General features: G+C 37.7%; 1 protein-coding gene across 9 annotated transcripts in view; it reads right to left on the reverse strand.

Moving 5' to 3' along the window:
• PLAGL1 (PLAG1 like zinc finger 1) overlaps nucleotides 1-19,256 on the reverse strand; it is a 51,219-nt gene extending 31,963 nt beyond the window's left edge. For 4 of the 9 annotated variants that reach the window (XM_079779949.1, XM_079779948.1, XM_079779947.1 and 1 more), the window contains exons 1-3: nucleotides 19,020-19,256; nucleotides 14,570-14,640; nucleotides 5,416-5,457 (exon numbers count right to left, since the gene is read on the reverse strand). The gene's annotated coding sequence lies outside the window, so the exon portion shown is untranslated. The remainder of the gene's footprint in view (nucleotides 1-5,415; nucleotides 5,458-14,569; nucleotides 14,641-19,019) is intronic. The other 5 variants (XM_079779944.1, XM_079779943.1, XM_079779942.1 and 2 more) reach the window with 2 other exon arrangements.
• Between the last annotated feature and the right edge of the window lie 2,493 nt (nucleotides 19,257-21,749).

Below are 21,749 nucleotides of genomic sequence, written 5' to 3' on the forward strand. Positions count from 1 at the left end.
ATAGATCACTCTATAATCTAAGAGAGCCGTTCTGGAAACTCACTAAGTTTCTATAAATCAGATCATTTTTTTAAACGCACTCAAAAAAAGTACTACTTAAAGAAAGGCTATGGCATATGGCAAAATACCTCATCAGTTCATTTATATGCCTTTCAAGAGCTTTTAGAGAACTTAGAAACATCCATGTGATCTTCACCATGAGCAGCCGAGATAGCTGGCTTTATTCATTTCTACTTTTGAACGAAGAAAATAAGACTTGAGAGGTAATAAAATCACTTACCGAAGTCATAGAATTAATAAGTAGCAGAGTTAGAACTTGAGGTATTCTGCTTCTAAATCTCATGCTGTTTCCACTGTACCCAGCTACCCTGGATGCATATAATTATTCACCCAAGTTCTCTCACCATAGCTATATTAAGTAGGTCGTCATCTATTTCTAAACCCAATGCATTGCACCATTCATTCAAGAAGGTAGTGCATGCACTCCGGTTCAAGTAGATCCATACCTAAATTTTAGTGTCGCCTTTTTGTAAATTAAGCAGTCAACAATATTTTTATAACCTCAGTTTCCTCATCTGTAAAAGAGGAATAATAATACCTTTTCTCATAGGGTTTGTGAAGGGTCAAATTAGATAACCTGTATAAAGCACCTGGCTGTTGGCATTGATGTTGAAAATCAAACTAATGTAAAACTCGTTAAAATGGGAAAAATGCTTCCTTTTAAATTTAAGGAGTTTTTTTATAGCCTAGAATATGTCCCTGGGTTAGTTGGAAGTGTGATGTTCAGTTAAAAGGTATTTTCTTAGGTACCTTTCTGTTCGAATTTAAATCCATTATGGTCAAGGAACATTCTTTGTATGATTTAAATCCTTTTAAATTAATTGACTTGTTTTCTTACACAGAATATGGTCTATCTTGATTAATGTTCTGAGTGCACTTGAAAAGAATATGTATTCTGCTTTTGTTGAGTGGAGTGTTCTATAAACAACAATTAGATCCAGTTGGTTAATAGTGCTATTTAATTCTTCTATATCCTTATTTATTTTCTATCTATTTAATCTATCATCTACTGAGAGAAGGGTGTTGAAATCTGATTATAATTGTGGATTTGTCTACTTCTTGTGTAAACTGAAACTCTATTATTAGATGCATAAACATTTAAGATTATGTCTTCTTGAGAAATTTACCATTTTATCATTATGAAAGAATTCTCTTTATTCTTGAAAATATACTTTGCTGTTATTTCTACTTTATGATATTAATATCGCCACTTCTTAAAAATTAGTGTTAAAATATATGCTGTTTTCCATCCCTTAGCTTATAAACTATTTGTGCCTTTATATATGTGAAGTACATTTTTTTTCAGGCAACATATAGCTAATGCTTGTGTGTGTTTTTTCAGATCTACTCTGACATTCTTTGTCTTTTAACTAGAGTATTTAAACCATTTATACTTAATGTGATCCTTGATATTTGTTAGGTTGAATTGTAGCATCTTGTTATTTGTTTTGTATTTGTCCCATCTGTTCTACGTTCCCTTTTTCCTTTTTTCTGCCTTTTTTTGGACTGATTATTATTTTATTTTATCTCTTGGCTTATAACTCTTTGTTTTGATGTTTTAGCGGCTGATTTAGTGTTTATAATCATATCCTTAACTTATTACAATGTACCTTCAAGGGATATTATACCTTTTCACATATAATATAAAAACTTTATGGTTTTATATTTCAAACTTTATGATTTTATATTTCAAATTTTCTCTTCCTGACCTTATGTGCAATTATTTTCATATATTTCATGTTATCAACCCTAACTCTATTGTTACTATTTTTGTTTAAACAATCAGTTATCTTTTATGAAAGATTAAAAATTTTTAAATTTTATACATTTACCCAGGTGGCTATCATTTCTGATGTTCTTTATTTCCATCTGATATTATTTTCCTTCTTCCTAGGTTCTTCCTTTAACATTTCCTGTAGTGTGGGTCTAATCTACACTAATAAAAGAGAAAGATGCAAATTGACCGTACCTTCGCGATGCCCACCAGCCAATCAGGAGTGAGTATGCAAATTAACCCAACAAAGATGGCGGGTTAATTTGCATACACAGGTGCCGAGCGGCCAGGGGCGGAGTGGGACAAGGGTGTTCCACTCCGCCCCAGCAGCTCTGGGCCTCTGGGCAGCGTAGGAAGGCGAAAAGGCAGCTCTGGGCCGGAGCAAAGGCAGAAAGGCGGCTCCAGCCGGAGCGAAGGCGGTGCCGGCAGCCAGGGGAAGGAACCATCCTTGTACCAATCTTCGTGCATCGGGCCTCTAGCGGTAATATATTCTTTCAGCTTAAGGGGGCCTCTAGTGGTAACATATTCTTTCAGCTTAAGGAAGTCTTTATTTCATTATCTTTTTTGAAAGATATTTTTATTAGCTATAGATTTCTAGCTTGACAGTTTTTTCTTTCATTACTTTAAAGATGTTACTCCAGCCGAAACCGGTTTGGCTCAGTGGATAGAGCGTCGGTCTGCGGACTGAAGGGTCCCGGGTTCGATTCCGGTCAAGGGCATGTACATTGGTTGCGGGCACATCCCCGGTAGGGGGTGTGCAGGAGGCAGCTGGTTGATGTTTCTCTCTCATCGATGTTTCTAGCTCTCTATCCCTCTCCCTTCCTCTCTGTAAAAAATCAATAAAATATATTAAAAAAAAAAAAAGATGTTACTCCACTGTCTTCTGGCTTTCACTGCTTTTGATGAAAAGTCTAACATCATTCTTTGTTCCTCTAAATTTATAGTATCTGTTCTCTGCTTTAAAATATTTCTCTTTATTACTGGTTTTAAACTATTTGATTATGGTGTACCTTGGTCTAATTTTCTTTTCTTTTTTTGTTGTTGTTGTTGTTCATGCTAGGTTTTCATTGAGCTTCTGAGATATGTGGGGTTATTGTTTTCATCAAATTTAACAGACTTTCAACCATTATTTTTTGTTTTTTCTTTTCCTTCCCTCCTTTGGAGACCCTAATTACACATATACAGAAATATTTGGCTGATAGAAGTTGTCCCACAGCTTACTGATGGGCTGTTTTCTTTATTCAGTATTTTTGTGTTTCATTTTGTATAATTTCTATTGCTATATCTTCAAGTTCACAAAATCTTTCTTCCTGCAATGCCTAGTCTACTGTTATTCCTACCCAGTGTATTTTTCATCATGTTATGTTGTCTCTAGAAAATCAATTTGGGTCTTATAATAGCTTTTATGTCTATCCTTAAACTTTATGCTTTCCTCTACTATCTTGAATATAGTTATAACTATTTAAATATCTTTGTTTAGTAAATGTTTTCCTTATTAAAATCTTAAGAATTTTAAATAGATTAAATCTATTTCTATTGATTATTTTTTCTCTTTACCATTGAATTTTTCAGTTTCTTTGTATATCTGTTAAATTTTGATTGAACACTAGGCACTGCTTATTTTACCTTATTAGGTGCTAGATATTTGGTATTTCTTTAAATATTCTTGAGCTTTGTTCTGGGATGGAATTAAGCTATTAGAAACCATTTGATTCTTTAAAACAGGAGGCCGCAAACTATGGCCCACAGTTCAAATCTGGCCCACACTATTTCTGTAAATAAGGTTTTATTGGAATACAGCTCTCCCCATCATTTACATACTGTCTATGGCTGCTTTTACATTACAATGGCAGAGCTTAGTAGTTGCAACAGAGATCATATGACCTGAAAAGTCTAAAATATTTTCCATTTGGCCCTTTACAAAAAGGTTTTATGACCCTTCTTTAATGGCTTCCTTTTAAGATTTTTTAGGAAGGATCAGAGCAACCTTTACTCTGGGGCTACTTCTGCCTTGTAACAAGGCAAAACCCTTCTGAGCATTCCATTTAATACACTTGTAATACAAAGCTTTTCTATTCTCAATGGTGGGGGACACACACTTCCCAGCCCTATGTGAGCTACCTTTTCCCTTCCAGTGGTTCTTTTTTCAGCCTTGGGTAATTCCCTTACATGCCTGCACTAATTAGTATTCAGCCGACGATCTCCAGAGTTCTATTTGTGAAACTCTCTCTTCTCTGGACTCTATCCTGCAAATTCTAGTTGCCTTCGGCCTCCCTGAATTCCCAACTCTTATCACTTCAATTCAGGGTGACCACTGGTCTGTGTTTGGTTCCCCTTCTTATGCTGTGGCCTCATGCACACCATTGTTTCCCTTCTCTAAGGGTTCACTTCTTATGTTGCTTGTTGTTCAATGTCTGAAAACTTTTTTTTTCATAATAGTTTATGGGGCTCTTTTTTTTGGCTGCTCAGGCAGGAGCATAAATCCAGTTTCTGTTACTACATCATGGCTGGAAGTCATGGTGGAAGTCCCCTCACTATGAAATTCCACTTTCTTACATTTGCATTAGTGCTTTACATTTTCAAGTAAGTACTGACAAATCCACACTACCTCATTTCTTGTTGTCCACTTTGCTAAGATGTAGAGATTACATAAAAGCTCAAAAAAATGCAAAAAGTGACTTGCTGAGTCCATTACAGATCAGCCCATGTCTCCTAATTATTTTCTCTCCTATAAAAATATATAATTTTTCAACATTTACTACATATAAGGATATAAGTAATAAAAGATAGTCCTCTATAAAGCATATTGTAAAATTATTTATTACTAGTGTCTCAAGCTTATAGTACTGAGAAATATAGAATTATTTAAAAGATTAAGAGTTACTGAATGCTGCTAATGGCCAGGTATATCACCTCAGTTAAGCTGCATAAATATCACAGCTATTATTATTTCAATTTTACAAATGACAAACTGTGGCTAAGAAAGGCTCACTAACTTGTTCATAGTCATGTACTTACCTGTATCACAGCCAGAATTCAAGCCAGGCTGTGCATGGGTCTAAAACTTGTGCTCTCCACCATGCTATCTGCTCCCTAATTTATACCTTGTAAAAGGGGAGCTCCTAGAACTAAATTTTGAAAGAACACTCCAAGTCCTCAATAACAAAATGGCATTAGGAACCATTTACTAAAATTATCAAGACCGATTCACTTTTTTTCTACCAAAGAACTTCTAATCAAACAATGACAAAAAAGAAAATGAAGTATACAGAAATATATAGGTAAGATTTGAATTTCTTTTAAGTCACACATATAATCTAATGAAAGTTCTAAATCAGGCATTCAAACTTCCTTATTGAGTTATCTGGGCAAGCCTACAACTGACAAAATTCTGCTGACCTTGAGCTCTAGCAGACTTTTCTTACATCTCAGTATTGAAAACATATTCTGCTTCCTTAAGACCCTATTGCTTATTTTCTGGTAACAAGTTTTGTTCCAGGTTCTCTAGAAAAGTACTCTCTTGTAATTAGAAAATGCAAATATCAGGGTGGAGCATAGAAAAAATTAAAATATCAACTTACAAAAGCCAATGATGACTATGTTATCAATCAGGCAGGAACAACCTAAAAATAAAATAAATTAAAAAATAAAAATTAACTTAGTTTTATATAATAGTTTCACATTCATTTTTAAATTGAATTTCATTAAGATATTGCAGATTCACATGGGGTTTTAAGAGAGATCTTGAGTATCCTTTACTCAGTTTCTCCCAATGGTAACATTTCACAAAACTGAGGTACAATATCACAATCAGTACATTTATATTAGTGCAACCCACTGGTCTTTTGAGATTACCCCAGTCTCATTAAATTTGTTTGTTTGTGTATGTGTGTGTGTGTGTATTTAGTTCTACAGAATTTCATCACTCCCAACACTTGTATGTATATCTCTGATAACAGTTTCCTCTATATTATCACCCTCTCCATTTATACTAGAGTTCCTTCTCCCCAACAGACCATGCTCTGGTATTTCCCAACCTTTAATTAACAAAACCTTTATTGACCTCCACTTCTCCCACTAAATCCCCAGACTAACTTCTGGAAAGAATAGAAAATTTAGATAATCCTCATTTCCTCCCCTAGTCACTTTTCAACCCATTCCCTTGGCTCCCATCTCCACCACTCTATCAAAGGATCCTTATCAAGGTCCTCAAAGACTTTATCATCTTCATTTTAAAAATCATGATACTGAAGCTCAAGAGAGATTACTAGGTTGAGATGGTAAAGACAAACCTTCCCTTGATAAGCAAAACCCCAAGGACTACCCCAAAGTACGCTTTTCAGGATATTATACTTTCAGGGACTTCACTTCTGTCCTCCCTTATATCATCCTCTCTGCATTAAATCTCCGTTTTCTTGGAATATCTCATTGTTTTTCATCAGTTTTAACCGAGAAAAAGAATTTAGCTTGACTTATGAATATTTTATCTATAGCACTTGCTATATATTATTTTATTTAATTGTCACAACAACCTGAGAATAGGAGGTTTTATCCCCTTTGTACAAATAAGAAAAATTTGGCTGAGAAAGAATAAAACCTTTCCCTATAGCAGACAGTTAAGAAGTAGAACAATCAGCATTTGACCTGATCACCTGGATTGTGGGCTCAAGCTGCCAGCCCTTCATCATGGTTAGATCTCATAGTTTCTCAGTTGTTCCTATTACATGGTGACACGGTAAGGGCATCATTCAGAGAGAGGTGGCATGGTCCCAATACCTCCATAAGGTCAGAACACCTAGCATTGATACAAACTTGCTATGAGCAAACACATAAGAAACTGATTTCTATATCACAATGGGACTTTATAATGAGAATTATAATTGCTAAGACATAACACGCAACTTTGGTGATCAGGACATTTTCCCTCCCTAGCTCTACCTAGGAAGTTAAATTAGTAAGGAGGGGGTATGGGACAGACTTGTATATGGAGGAAGTGGGCAGAAAGATTTGCCCCATTCCCAAATAGAGCAAATCTTCCAGTCTCCACTCCTATGTGGCAAAGATAAAATGCCCCCTTACAAATGGGGACCAGGAAGGGACAGTTCAGAAGGAAGTGTTTGCTATTCATCTGTCTGTGCTCTGAATAGGGAGGTCAGATGCTGCCTCCTTTGCTGCAATTAGCTCTACATTAGCTGTTCCTGACAAAATAGCCAGGCAAGAGATGGAAAAGACTACTGCACCACCTCCACCCATTAAAACAATTACAGAAATAGGGATGCTGGCCTCTAAACAGCTGAGAGCTTCTAAGAGAGGATTCATGGAATAAACATATCGTCAATATATACAACCTCTGATCAATCCCCTCCAAAATATCCCAACCTTGTGAACCAACCAAGTCTCTTCCTCCTCTTTCTTCCTATTTTGAGGGGGTAGGGAAATTCAGCGAGGTAATTACAAAATATTTTGAGTTGTCAGCCTAACAGAAAAAAACTAAATGTTCCTTCTTGTTTTAGATACACACAGAGATACCATCTACTCTAATTTTTAGAAATCTGAGTAATATGTTCATGCTTTAAAGTTAGAATATATTCCATCATCTACTTCTCCAACATTGTGAGGGAAAACTAGAATGAACACAAATAGGTAAATCACAACAACAACAACAACATAAACCGTAAAGTATACTGGAAAAATTTTAATTTACAATATCTAAAGATTATGTATGGATCTGATTGTGTTATATTAATATCCCCAGAAAGGTGTCAGAAAAATCAACACTTTTCCTATATAATGTAGGTTTTTAAAACCTCACAGTGAATGATTTCCTAAATTACGTCCTCTGAGAATATGAACGTCTTTCCCCAGCTGTTTAAAAGCAATTTTCTAGATTGCAATTTTAAGCATCTCTTTGAATGCGACAAGGTCTTACCCTTAAAATGTGTGACACTGACTTCATGCTTCACAGAAGTGCAGACAGAATTAACATAATAGCTCTACTTCATACAAGCTCTCAAAATCTCCAGTGGGAGCTAAACTAAACTAGTTGCATTATAAATGTTAATAGTATGCTTAAAAAAATATGGCATAATGAGAGTAGCTACTAAAGTAGCTTGCATTCAGTCCCAATACTTCAGTCCCAAGACCCATTGTTATGGACTGAATTGGGTCTCTCAAAATTCATATGTCGAAGCCCTAACCTCCAGTGTGACTATTTGAAGATAAGTCCTTTAGGGAGGTAATTAAGGCTAAATGAGGTTAAGGGTAGAGCCCTAATCCAATAGGACTGGTGTCCTTATAAAAAGACATAAGATAAAAAGACACCAGAGGCCACTCTCTCCAAGCATATGCACAGAGGAAAAGGCCATGTGAAAACACAGCAAGAAAGCAGTCATCTGTAAGCCAGGAAAAGAGGTCTCATCAGAAACTGAATTTACTGGTATCTTGATCTTGGACTTAGAGCCTCCAGAATTGTGAGAAAATAAATTTATGTTGTTTAAACTGCCCAATCTGTGGTATTCTGTTAACAACAACCTAAGCATACTAATTTAGATTTGGTACTGTGAAGTGTGGTGCTACTTAACACATGTATGAAAATGTGGAAGTGTCTTTGGAACTGGGTAATTAATGGGTAGAGGCTGAAAGAGTTTTGAGGTGCTTACTAGAAAAAGTGTATATGGCGTTGAAGAGACTGCTGGTAGAAATAGGAAAGTTAAAGGTGATTCTGGTGAGAATCACGCAGGTGGAAATGAAGAATACGCTACTGCAAACTGGAGGAAAGGTGATCCTTATTACAAACTGGCAAAGAATTGGGCTGAATTGTGTTCTAGTATTTAGTGGAAGAAAGAACTTGGAAGCGATAAAATCAAATATTTAGTTGAAGAGATTTCTAATCAAAGCATTGAAGCATGTGACCTGGCTTCTCCTATGACTTCTAGTAAAATGTAAGAGGAGAGAGATAAATAGAAAAAATCTCTAAGTAAAAAACAATGAGAATTTGAAGACTTGGGAAAATTCTCCATCTACCCATCCTGCAAAAAATGAGAAAGCATGTCCAGGAGAGGGTGTGGCTAGATAATCATTCCACAATGAGATTAGAATTAATCGGCTAAATCTGCAAAAGCCAGAAATAGAGTTGGGATTATACCAACAGAGACACTGCCGATTTGGACCAAAGGGAACCTAGATGGGATAAAGTAAAGCAAGGCTTTTTCACTACTGAGATTGAAGAGGACTAGAAGATAAGCTATTTGACTGCAAACCATGCTTTATTCTTTAAGAAAAGGAAATGAGGACACCCTGCCTAGGCAATTCAGAGATCATCAGCATTCCACTCCCACTAAAGAGAAACTATGGTATATTGAAATAATGGGATGCTACTCAATATATATATATATATATATATATATATATATATATATATATATGCTTCAACATGGATAGGATTTCAACAAAGTATGCAGAATGAAAAAAAAAGTCAGACACAAAGCAATACATACTATTTGGTTATTCTTAAAGTTCAAAAATAGTTGAAACTAATCTACAGTGATGGAAATCAGAAGAGTGTTATCTCTAGGGGAGGTACTGGCTGGAGGATGCATGAGAGAATTTTTCTTTCTGGATGGATGTAATACCGTCTACCTTGATCTAGTGCTTACACAGATATATATAAATTCATCAAGCTGTATATTTAAGATTGCCTCACTTTATATGCTCCCCCCTAAGTATTTTATAACTCGGTAGGAGAAAAAGTACTGCATAAAATACAAGCTAACTATTTTTACCTTATCAGTTGCCTTATTTTAAGGTTATTAGGCAAATGTAAAATTTTCTACTTGAACACAGGACAGAAACCACACAAATTGCGCTTAAGTTTCTAACTGTTTCACTGGCCCTAAAATAAGCCAAAATTAGACCATTCAAACCTTACTCATTAGAATAAATAAAAACTTAGAAGGAAAACCCAAAGGAAGTAGGAGTACATCAGTTAGTCCACATCAAGTGGCTTGGTCATTGAAACAAAGACTCTAACAGCGTACTGACGATGTAAGTAACGCAATTTCAGTAGCGTGTTTTTACCATAAATACGTCTATTAAATAATTTTATTTAACTATTTATTTTTAGTACCACAGTAGTATGACATAGAAGAAAGAGCAAGAGCTTTTAAATCAGACGAACCAGTTCTGCCACTTGCTAACTATATGGTGTTGGGCAAATTTCTTAATCTCTTTGATACCGAGTTTCTTCACAATTTAAAACAGGGACAATAATACTTACTTTGCAAAACTGTACAACAATTATAGTAGGTACTTAAGAATGGTGGCTGTTTAGCAATAGCTCTCTGTATGCGAAGGATCATGGTAGGTAATGGGACCCTATCTCTAAGAACCTGACCAACTGGAAATGACATTTAGATATAAAGACTGGTGATGAGAGGTAAGAATGTAACAAGGGCTACAGATTACAAACCATAAAGTTACTATCTAGTCAGTAGGGTTGTGGAGGAGTATCCTCTGAACAGAGCTTGGAAATATTTTGGAAAACCCCACTTAAGGCATAGGAAATGGCACGAGTAAAGGCAGAGCCTCAAACACAGTATAGTGACTTCAGATTCTGACGAGTAGTGAAGACCCACTGTGCCACTGGACTAACTCTGAGGAATAAGACTATGAGGCTAGTAAAGCAAGTTGGGACTAGACAGAGGAGGACCACTGTCAAAGACCTGTTTTCTCAAGTCCTGGCATGTCACTGAAGGGTTTTTTTTTTTAGAGAGAGCTGACCCCAGTGGTCATTAGCCATGCTAGACAGGGAAGGAAAAACCATAGGATGATAAGGGCCTAATCAAAGATGCTCAGAGGAGTGAAAGAAACAAGCAGAAAAGATAGAGTTCAATGTTACCCACATTTTAAGAATGAACAGACATTGAGTTTCCTTGAATGATTCGAGTAGGCCTGCCTTCAGCTTTTGAAATGATCCTGACACGGCCCATATGCTCAAGAGCAGAGAAGAATCCCAAACCAGCAAAACATATTGCTTGGCACATCAAAAGTACTCAATACATATTGTTGGCAAATGAATCTTTCAGAATATTCCAAATATTGAAACCTCTACAATAAAACATTGTTCAAGGTGAAACATGTAGAAAAGCTGAGATCATTTTTCCTTCCTATTGAGGGCTCATTTTTCATAATATATGCCAAGTTTTGAATTTGCTCAATTCAATATTGAAAAAGATTCATTTGCAAGAGCTATCTTGATCTCTATCTCTACCCAAAGACTCAGATATAAATCGCTCTAGAAAGTTGGGAATGTTGCCACCTCAGTTGCTAAGCTCTTGTGTAATCTTTTTTTTAGGAATTTATCATTCATTACGTCTTGTGCTATGGCAAAAGAAGAGCCACTGTATGACATGAATAGTATATAAAAAAATTTAAACAAGTTAAATCCAGATCATAGAAATATGTGTAAGGTTTACCCAGGAGTACAAGATAATTTAATAGTTAATATATTAAAATGATTAAAATTAAAATAATCTGCCACATTAAGAAATACAGAAAGGAAAAAATAACTATATCCCTAGGACTATGCACAATTCTTAGCCCTTCCTATGTATGAGCTCATTTAATGATCTCAACAACCTTCTTGGTAGACACTTTATCTACATTTTATAGATGAGAAAATTGAAATATAGAGAAGTTAAGAAATTGCCCAAGGTTACACTGTGGAGGTAAGAAGAGGCACACTTAGGAACTGAACCCAGGCAATCTGGCTCCAGAGTCAGAATTCCAGTTAATAAATGTAGAAAGAATGAAGAAAATGAAAAATCACCATTAGAATACCACAATAATTGCTGCCGGCAAGATCAGCTGAATGCTAAAATTAGTGGACAGCCTTAAGGAGAAACAGGACCTTTGCAAACCCTCAAAATATTTACTAATTACCATGGTAGTTTTAACATATATTCTCAAATTATTTGATACTTTTCCCTCTCCTCCCCATGAGTGTGAACTTGCTTCTAACAGAATAGATGAAAGTGAAAAAGTAATAATGTTATAATGGAGAAATCTAGTAGACACCATCCAAGCTATGTGATCAAGGTTAACATGTTGCTGTGGATATCATGTTCCCCCAGATAGGATGCAAGAGAAGGACACAATATCTCCGTGGTATTCTTCCTCCAAAGTCCACAACCTCAGTCTAATAGTAAGAAAACATCAGACAAACCCAAATTGAGGGACACTGTACAAAATACATGGCCAGTACTCTTCAAAAGTGGCAAGGTCATGAAAAACAAGTAAAAACTAAAACAACTGACAGATTGGAGTAGCCTAGGGAGACATGACAACTAAATGCAATTTGGTGTAAGGATTAGATCCTGGGACAGAAGAAGGACATTGGTGTAAGGATTAGATCCTGGGACAGAAAAAGGACATTGGTGGGAAAAGTGGGAAAACTTGAATAAAGTCTGTCATTTAGTTAATAGTATTGTGTCAGTGTTAATTTCTTAATTTGGTAAATGGACCATGTTATGTAAGATGCTAACATAGAGGAAGGTTGGTGAAGGGTGTATAGGAACACTTTATACTATCTTTGCAACTCTTCCATAAATCTAAAATTATTTAATAATACATTTTTTAATTTAATAACCATTAATGAAAACAAATCTCAATAAACCAGGAATAGAAGAAATTTTCTCAATCTTGTAAAAGGCATTTACCCCCCCCCCCAAAAAAAAATACAGTAAACATTATCTTTAATAGTGAAATACTGATTATCTTCCCTTAAGTTTAGAAAAAAGCAAGGATGTCCGTCTTAAACACTTCTGTTAAATATCCTTCCAGTGTTCCCAGCCAGTGCAATAACACAAGAAAAAGAAAAAAGGAGTAGAGATTAGAAAGGCAAATTAAAACAATTTTTATTTTGCAGATGATGTGATTGTGCATTTATAAAATCCCCAACAATCTATAAACTACCAGAACTGAAAAGTGAATTTAGCAAGGTCACAAAATACAAGTTTGATATACAAAAATCAATTGTATTTCTAGATACCAGCAAGATGATTGAAAAATAAAATTAAGAAAAAGACATTTACAATAGCATAAATCAAATGCCTAGAAGTAAATTTAGTAATGCATTAAGTTCTCCGCACTAAAACCACCAAAATAATGCCAGAAATAACTGAAAAACTTATTCAATTGAGAGACATGCCATGTTCTTGATTGGAAGATTCTGTTAAGATGCCCATTCTCTAAAATTTGTTCTAGAGTCAGTGCAATCACAACCAAATGTCTGGTAGACTTTTAAAAAAATAGACATTAACAAGCTCATTCTAAAATTTATATAGAAATGCAATAGCTAAAAGAGTCCTTAAGAAGAACAAAATTGGAGGCTTTACACCACTGGATGTCAGGACTTACTATAAACTACAGTAATTAAAGAAGTGTGGTACCGAAGGAGAATTGATCAGTATTTCAAGTGGAACAGAACAGAGTACAGAAGAGAATCCAAAATATGATTATTCATTTTTAACCAAGACCCCACTGCAACCTGATGGGAAAAGAAAGGTCTTTTCAATAAATGTGTGGAACAGCTGGATGTCCATGTGGAAAATAAATCTTGACCCCCATCTCACACCATATACAAAATCAGCTGGAGGTACATCAAAGACCCAACTGTGAGGATTAAAATGATAAAGGTTCTAGAGGAAACCAGAGGCAAATCTCTTTAGGACCTTGAGGGAACTTAACAAAACAAGTCTGACTGGTCAATAAAGATATAAAAAGATGTTTAACATTATTAATACTCATGGAAATGCAACCAACTTACCCAAAGACCACCAGTTCAGCTCCATATATTTAGGGCGGTGTCATGAACATCTGCAGTAATTTTATTTATTATTTATTTATTTATTTATTTATTTATTTATTTTATAATGAACCAAAACTGAAAACAACTCATATATTCATCCACAAGAGAAAGGATAAATAAACTGTGTTATATCCATATAAACCAAACATTTTCCATAAAGAGTTCAATAGAAAATATTTTAGGCTTCGTGGTATATATGGTCTCTGTTATAACTGCTCAACTCTGATGAAAGGACATGGTTGTGTCCAATAACATTTTAATAAAATATGTTTTGGGCTGCATGGGCTAACAGGCCATAGTTTGCCACCCCTTGTTATAAAGCAAAAACAAATACAAAACTACTTATACTGGCAACAAGGATGAATCTAAAAAATATTCTGTGAACAAAAGAAAATAACACAAAAAGAATAAACTATATGATTCCATTTATAAGAGGTTCAAGAATACCTGAAAATAATCCATGGTGAGAGACGTCAGGAGAGTACTTGACTAGGGGAGAGGAATGATTCTGTTGATAGTAAGGAAGAGGAGGGAACTTTTGCAGGGATAAAAATGTTTTTTCTCTTTATCAGGGTGGTGATCACACAGGCATAAATTTCAATAAGCCACACACTTTATTTTTGTTTTTATTGTATGTAAATTTGGAGAAAACAAAAATTAGACAAAGATCACAATACAGGTCTAAAATTACCTAGAATTCAACATGGTGAAAAAAAATAGAAAAGCTACATTAAAATTAAAAGACATGGATGACAGAATAAGAAAGCCTAACAGAAGTTGAATCAGAGTCCTTGAAGGAATGAAAAGAAAGAATGGAGGGGAAACAATACTCAAAGGATAAAACTTTTGAGAACTGACGAAACACTAACCTTAGACACAGGAAACACAATTAATCCAGGATAAATGAAATGGCCACACCTGGACACACTCCGGTGTAAAACTGTAGAACACAAGAGAAAAGAGATCTTAAAATCTGGCAAAAAAGAGACAGATTACCAACAAATAGTTATTTGAACAACTGTAACTCTGAAGTTGAAGTCAATGAAATGACACCTCCAAAGGTCTGAGAAAGACACTGTGTACCTGAAATTATACACCAAGCAAAACCATTATTCAAGAATGAAAGCAAAATAAAGACATTTTCAGGTAAAGGTAGCCACCAACAGCCTCTGAATAAACAAGCTTCTAAAATATATCCCTGAGGAAGAAAAAAAAATCTGAGATACAAGAAAGAATGGCAAAGAATCCATAAAAAGAAAAAAATAATGTAAAATTTATAGGAGAAAAAAAATCAAGATGGACGTAAAATTCTGGATGACAATAACATGTGAGCCAGGAAACTAACTAGAGTCTTAGCAAACTTGGTTTCTTGAATTATTTGGAATAAGAATAGAATTAATAAACTTTAGAGTAAGTTAAGTTTATTCATTAAAAATTTAAAGGAAATGATTAAAAGAAAGAAATCAAACATATAATTTTCATACTAACTGAGAGGGAGGAAAATGGAATAAGAAAAAATCCAAAAGGTGGCAAAGGAAAAAACCTCGCACACACAAAGAAGGCAGGATTAAAAACAAAAACAAAAACAAAACAAACAAAAAACCCACACCATAAAACAGAATGCTAACTTTAATCCCAAGTATATCAGTAATTATATTAAACTTAATTGGGCTGAGAGCTCCCAGTAAAAGGACAAAGATTGGCAGTGTGGATAAAAAAAAAAAAATCATGTTTTACCTTTTTAAAAGTCTAAGCTAATGCTAAGAGAAAGGTGTGACTCCAGTATTATGAAACAAAACAGATTTTAAGGTAAAAGGCATTTGGGAGAGGCAGCTATAGAATGACAAAAGCTCCAATTCACAGAGAAGATAAAGCAATTCCGAACTTGCATATACTTTCAACTTTTATAAAGCAAAGGTGACAGAATTACAAGAAATTGAGACAACACATTATTTTATTGTGATGTTTTTATTACACCTATCTCAGTAACTGACAGATCAAACAAACCAAAATACTAGTAAGGTTAAAAAGATCAGAGTGCCACAATTCTTATGCTTAATCTAAGACATATATATGGATATGTGTATATATGTATGTGTGTGTGTGTGTATGTGTATGTGTACTAGTACCTTGCCCTAAGAGTCTGTGAGTACATACTCTTCTCAATCATTCAAGAAGCAGTTGAAAAAGTAATCATGAGGCCATAAAAAATCTCTCTAATTTCAAAGATTCAAAGAATCAGTAGCATAGAGCCCTCATTTCCTGACTACCATGCAAGTTAGAAACCAGTTACAAAAGGATAACTCACAAAACCTTCCAGGTTTGGAAGTAAATAATACTTCTAAAATCTCATTTAAAAAAAAAGAAAAATATAATGAAAAAAGTTTTAATTTTTAGAACTGAAAAATATACTAAATATAAAGCAATAGTGAATAAAAATCTGTAGAATTTGCAGTATAAAGAGCCCAGAGATGAGCCCAAGCATATCTGGAAATATGTTTACGACGGAAGTGGCACTGCAGACCACTGGTCCCGGGACTGCTCCACACCGGAAAAAGAAAACAGAGTAATCTTAATCTCACAACATAAAAACTATACATTGATACATACATATATACATTTATGTGTCAGGTAAATTAAAGATCTAAATAAATACGTAAAAGATACAAACTTCAAAATTTTTTAGAAAAGAATTTCAAAATATATTACCTTAATAGTAGAGAAGACTATCTTAAGACACAAAAACACAAAGAAAAGATTGTCTGCAGTTTATTTAATCAACAAAGGGTATCTTAAACAATGTTTTCTAATAGGAATTTCTGCAATGGTGGAAATGTTCTGTTAAACAATATAGTATAATGTAAAAGAATATCATAAAATGTAATAGCCACTAATCACACTTGGCTATTGAGCACTTGAAATGTAGCCTAAGACTGAGGAACTGAAATTTTTGAAGTATGACAACATGCTAGTATTTTAAAATCTCTGATGAAGGTCTGTTATGTTTTTATATGTTTTTCAGTCTTTGATTTTTCATAAAAAGACTTTATTTAAATTACGATATAAAATATAATTGCAGTTTTGTAAAAAAAAAAAATACACAAAAATTGCATTTTAGAAAACACACCAAAATGTGAACATTATCTATGAATGATTTTAATTTATTCTAAATATTTTTTAAAATATTATGTTATTTAGGATATAAAACACTTAAAAATTTTATGAACACTGATATATCTACCATAACATTTATGAAATAAAATATTTCTGATATTATTTAAATTTCCTAGATACCTCTCCCTGATCATGACTTTTTTTTTAAAGAGCAGAAAAATATGAATAATAGACTAGAGTCCTGGCTTCAGGTTTCTTCATTCTGAGATGCCCATATTTTAATATATTGGGGGGGTTTAATATACAGACATATGTATCACTTAACAAAGAGTTATAAAGCAAAAACACGCATGTAACCACTGCCCAGGTCAGGAGACAAAACATTGCCAGCATCCCCAAAGCCCTCCGTGTGTCCCTTCACATTCACAGCCCCCTCCTCCCCCAGGAGATAACCGCTAACTTGACTTTTATGGTATTCATTTCTTTACTGCTCTTATCGCCTATGCATGCATCCTTATCAACAGCTTTATTTCATCAGGCTCTGAATTTTACATAGATGACATCATATAGTATTCTTCAACAACTTGGTTTTTTTTTTTTGGCTCAACTTTGAGATGCATTTGTGTTAAAATACAAAACTACTTCGTTCACCGCTGTACTGGGTGGGTACATTTTATGACTCGAGTATAATCTACCTTTCTCCTATCAGATGGACATAAAGGTTGCTTCCAGCTTTTGGGGTATTAAAATAACACTACAGCAAACCTTCTTGTACACGTCTGCTTGTGTATATGTATGAAAATTTATCTAGGGCAGTGGCTTTCAAAATTTTTTGACCATGACTCATACATGCTAAAGAATGACGTTTTACATTATGACACACATCTGTGTGTATGCATAAAATTGAGAGGGGAAAAATATTTTTTTCATGAAGCAAATACCCAATGACCTGATATACTTTCCGATATTTTTCTATTCTCTGTCAATTCGTGTTGTACAAGTCCTGATCATTATTCACGTAACTGATTTCAGACCCACAAAAATGGGCTCCCAACTTCGAAAAACACCGCTCTAGAGGATAAATATCCCAGAGGACGTGGGACAGGGGCATTGGCTGTTGTCAACTTTTCCAGATCCTTAACTTTTGAACCAACATTCTTATCTAATTTTACCACTCTTTAAGGTTAGAGCTAAAACCATGAAACATAAGGCCGTTTTATCGTTTCCTTCGGTCGTTAAACAGTATTAATCACTTACCCTGTGCTGAGGATCCACTGGGCTCCGTGCCAGACTGACGGGTTAACCCACGGGGCGTGGGGGTGGGGTGGGTGGGGAGGACATTAGGGACCAAGACCTCAGTGAGGCCCCAGAAAGCTCCCAGGAGGGGCCTCGGATCCTGCCTGGGGAGGGAGGGGTTAGGGAAGGATTCCTGGAAGAAGGAGGACCTAAGCTGAGTGTTTCTATTTTTAATTTTTTATTGGTTTCCTAAAACATAAAAGTAACACATTTGTTGGTGTGTGTGTGTGTGTGTGTGTGTGTGTGTGTGTGAGAAAGTCAACATTACAGGAGTATCTTTATTAAGAAGTAAAAATCCTCACCGGCGTCCCTCCAGTCTGATGCTGAAACTAAATAACAAAAATTACATGATCACTTATCCTAATCCAGAAACATTTTAGGAGCCCACATTTTAAAAAGAGTTTCAAGAGCCTATCGGATAGGTCCGTACTCCGAAAGCATAAAACAAATCCCATTTTCCATAATGCATTTACAAACCTGCAAACGTCTCGTGTTGGGTCGCGTTATGACTTTTAACGGACTTTCTAATGATCTTTCTGGCCTTTTGGCAAGTTTTGGAGTGCCAGGTTTCAAACACCGAGCCTACCGACTGCCTGCCCCGTAAACGCGAGTGCCGCGACAAGGGGCGAGGAAAAGGACCTGGCGAAAGCGCGCTGGGCTCTGGCGGACGGGGCTCGCCCGGGGGCAACTTGGCGGAGTTTCACGCCTGGACCCTCGGAGCCGCGGAGCGGACCTCCCCGTCCCGGCGGCGGCGGCGGCGGCACACCCTCCCGGCGCGGCACGGAGCCCGGTCCGCGCGCAGCTCCGCGGCAACCCCGCCGCCCGCCCCGCCGCCGCCCCGGCCCCGCGGCGGGCCCCACGGCCACGGCGCCTGGCCACGGAGCCTGGCCACGGGCACCGGCCACCTACCCTTCGGGGTCGCGAGTCCGCGGAACTCAGGCGAGGCAGCTCAGGCGTGTCGCCACTGCGGCCATGACGGCAAACCCGGGGAAGTGCCGCGCCGATGCCCGCTGAGCCGAGCCGAGCCGAGAGGAGGAGAGCCGCCCCGAGCCGAGGAGAGCCGCCCCGTCCGTCCGTGTGGCCGTCCGTCCAGCCGGAGAGTGAGGCCAGAATCCGCCCGGCCGCGCCTAAATCAAGGCTCGGGGCGGTGCCGACGGGTTGAGTGACAAGTGGCAGATGCCGTGGGCTTTGCCGCTTGGCAGCCGCGGGGATGGCTGCAGCGGGGCGGCCGTGCGGGCGGAGCCCGGGCCGGAACGGCGCGTCGGCGGGGAGGGCGCTGGGGCCCCCCGGCGGGGGCGTCACGTGGCAGGAGGAGGCCCCGCCGGGGGAGCCAGGGGTCGGCGGCCTGGGCGGGGGAGCGGGACGGGCGCCCAGACGCGCCTGGCCGATGGAGTCATGCGTGTGCGCAAAGCCAAGGTCGTCCAGGTGCCGCGCTGGCGCAGGTAAACCGGGCCGGCCCGAAGCCCCCGCGGTAACGACGGGGGTGCGCGCCGGGCCCCGCCGGGACGGTCCGCCCGGGCCGATCCTAACCGAGATCGGCGGCAGATGGTAGCCGAGCGGCGCGGCAGGCCTCACCCTTACTGGTGTGCGAGCGGCGGGGAGCAATGGCAGCTTCGCTGTGACCGCTAACGGGGGGCGAGGCCCTGTCCAAAGCACTTCACGGGCACAGGGGTACCCCTCACCGTAACCCCGTGAGAAAGACTGCCGTCCCCGTCGTACGGAGGAAGACACGGAGGCCCAGAAAGATTAGGTGGAAATAATTTCATGGTTTGGGGATCCCACTAGGTATGCTGTGAGCAACTGAAAAATGGTTCAATGTGTTTGGATTTAAGAAAAGGAAACCGAAGCAAACCTCCGGCGGTTATTTTCTGCCTTACCAGATATACATTCCTAAGAGCCCCAGAAACACGAAGTAGGGAGATTTAGAAAGATAAGGAATGCACTGCATTTCTCAGAGCCTCGGAGGCTCTGAAATACGAGGCTCCCAGCACGTTCCACCCGCCTTCCCCGCAGCCTCCCCGTTTCCAGGGCCCGTGTTACTTTTGGCTCCGGGCACTGGAACGCGGACCAGCTCTCTACCCCGCCTCGTGCCCTCAGACGTTCCGTCTCAATCCCATGTTTAAATGAAGGCAAGGTTCGTCCTACCCTCTCCACTCCTAAATTCTTCATTTTTCTTTATTTTTGGTGGGCTGCTCTCCTTTTCAAGTAGTTTCCTTAAGAAGGGCGATAGAGTACCTTAACATATGAACTCTCTCTGTATGTGGGTTTTTTTTTAAAAATCTCTATACATAAATAAAAACTGAGCAGGGTAAATATTTTGGATTGACACCTCCCTTCAAGACGTAACAGAACCGGAAGGCAGTTGGCTCACTGATTTTTGACATAGGTTTCTGTGGAGCATCAGAATCCTATGTGATTTTTCCTTACCAAGTGATTGGATCTTTCTCGTTGGATGCCTTGAATTCTTTACCGTTAAAGTACACTTTATATCCTTATCCAGGCTATGGCTCAGCATCAATTATTCTATATCCCCCCGTATATAGTATTATCTTTCAACTTACGGGTCCCATTCATATCGTATATCTGAATAAGTTTCTTTCATTGGTTGGGTTTTCTGCCTTAGAGTCACCATTTATCCTTATACTTGATCTTTTTCTTCAACATACATCTTCTTTTGATTTGCACTAACTCTGATTCTCTCAAAATATTCTGTTCATTGGTTTTTGTGGTTTATTGGATTTTAAAGTCACATTGTTTAGAATTTCAATTTTCTTATCTCTGCAATTTCCTTTTTCATCTTACACTGTTGTTGAGCTATTTAGAGGACTTCATTCTTAATTCTTTTTTTTTTTTTCTGTAGAGTGAAACACATATAAGGAAGATAAATTTCTGTTCCTTGGTTGTTTTCTTCCAGACTTGGTTCTTCATTTGTTTTCTGCATGCCATTTTCCTTGCTTTACACTCCCATCTCCCAAGCTATAGCGTGTTTGCATAACAGCGAAGTCGTAATTTGTAACTTGCTTATCCTTGAAAGTTAACAACAGACCTTGTGTTTGAGCTAATATATAGTACAGGTGAACTCCTGAGACGTGTCTGTCTTCCCTATCCTGAGATTCAGTTTGGGGGCTGAATGTTGTTTCTGCTTTTTCTGTGACTGGAGGGTTTTCAAATGAGGGCAGAGGCGATGGGGGGTTGTGGAACTCAGATGGAGACTGAGTATAGAGCTGACTGGGGGAAATCAGCCATCACTTCTGAGAGTCCTTGATATCCTCACCAGCCCACCTTCAAGGCAGCCCAGGGATTATCCCGAGCCTATGAGCTTCAGCTCACTGGCCCAGTTCGGCCCAGTTCCCTAGAAGGTGGCAAACTTTCCTGCAAGATCCAGTGGTGTGTAAAGCTTCTTTGGTGTTTCACAGAGACTTCACTCCTAATTGGGGGACATTTGAGAAAATTCTCAGGATTTGGTCTGATCATCTTTTCCCTCAGAATGTCTTGCAGCAGGAATTGGGGGGAATAAGAAGGGGGTAGTGGGGGTTTGTAGACATACCATATATCAACAGAATCTTTTTTAAAAAATTGAGTAGGGGGGGAAGGGTTCTAGAACAGAAGTTGCAAACTCGAATCTCTATGAATGTAAAA

This window comes from Cnephaeus nilssonii, assembly GCF_951640355.1.
Source record: "Cnephaeus nilssonii genome assembly, chromosome: 9".
NCBI classification, from domain to species: domain Eukaryota; kingdom Metazoa; phylum Chordata; class Mammalia; order Chiroptera; family Vespertilionidae; genus Cnephaeus; species Cnephaeus nilssonii.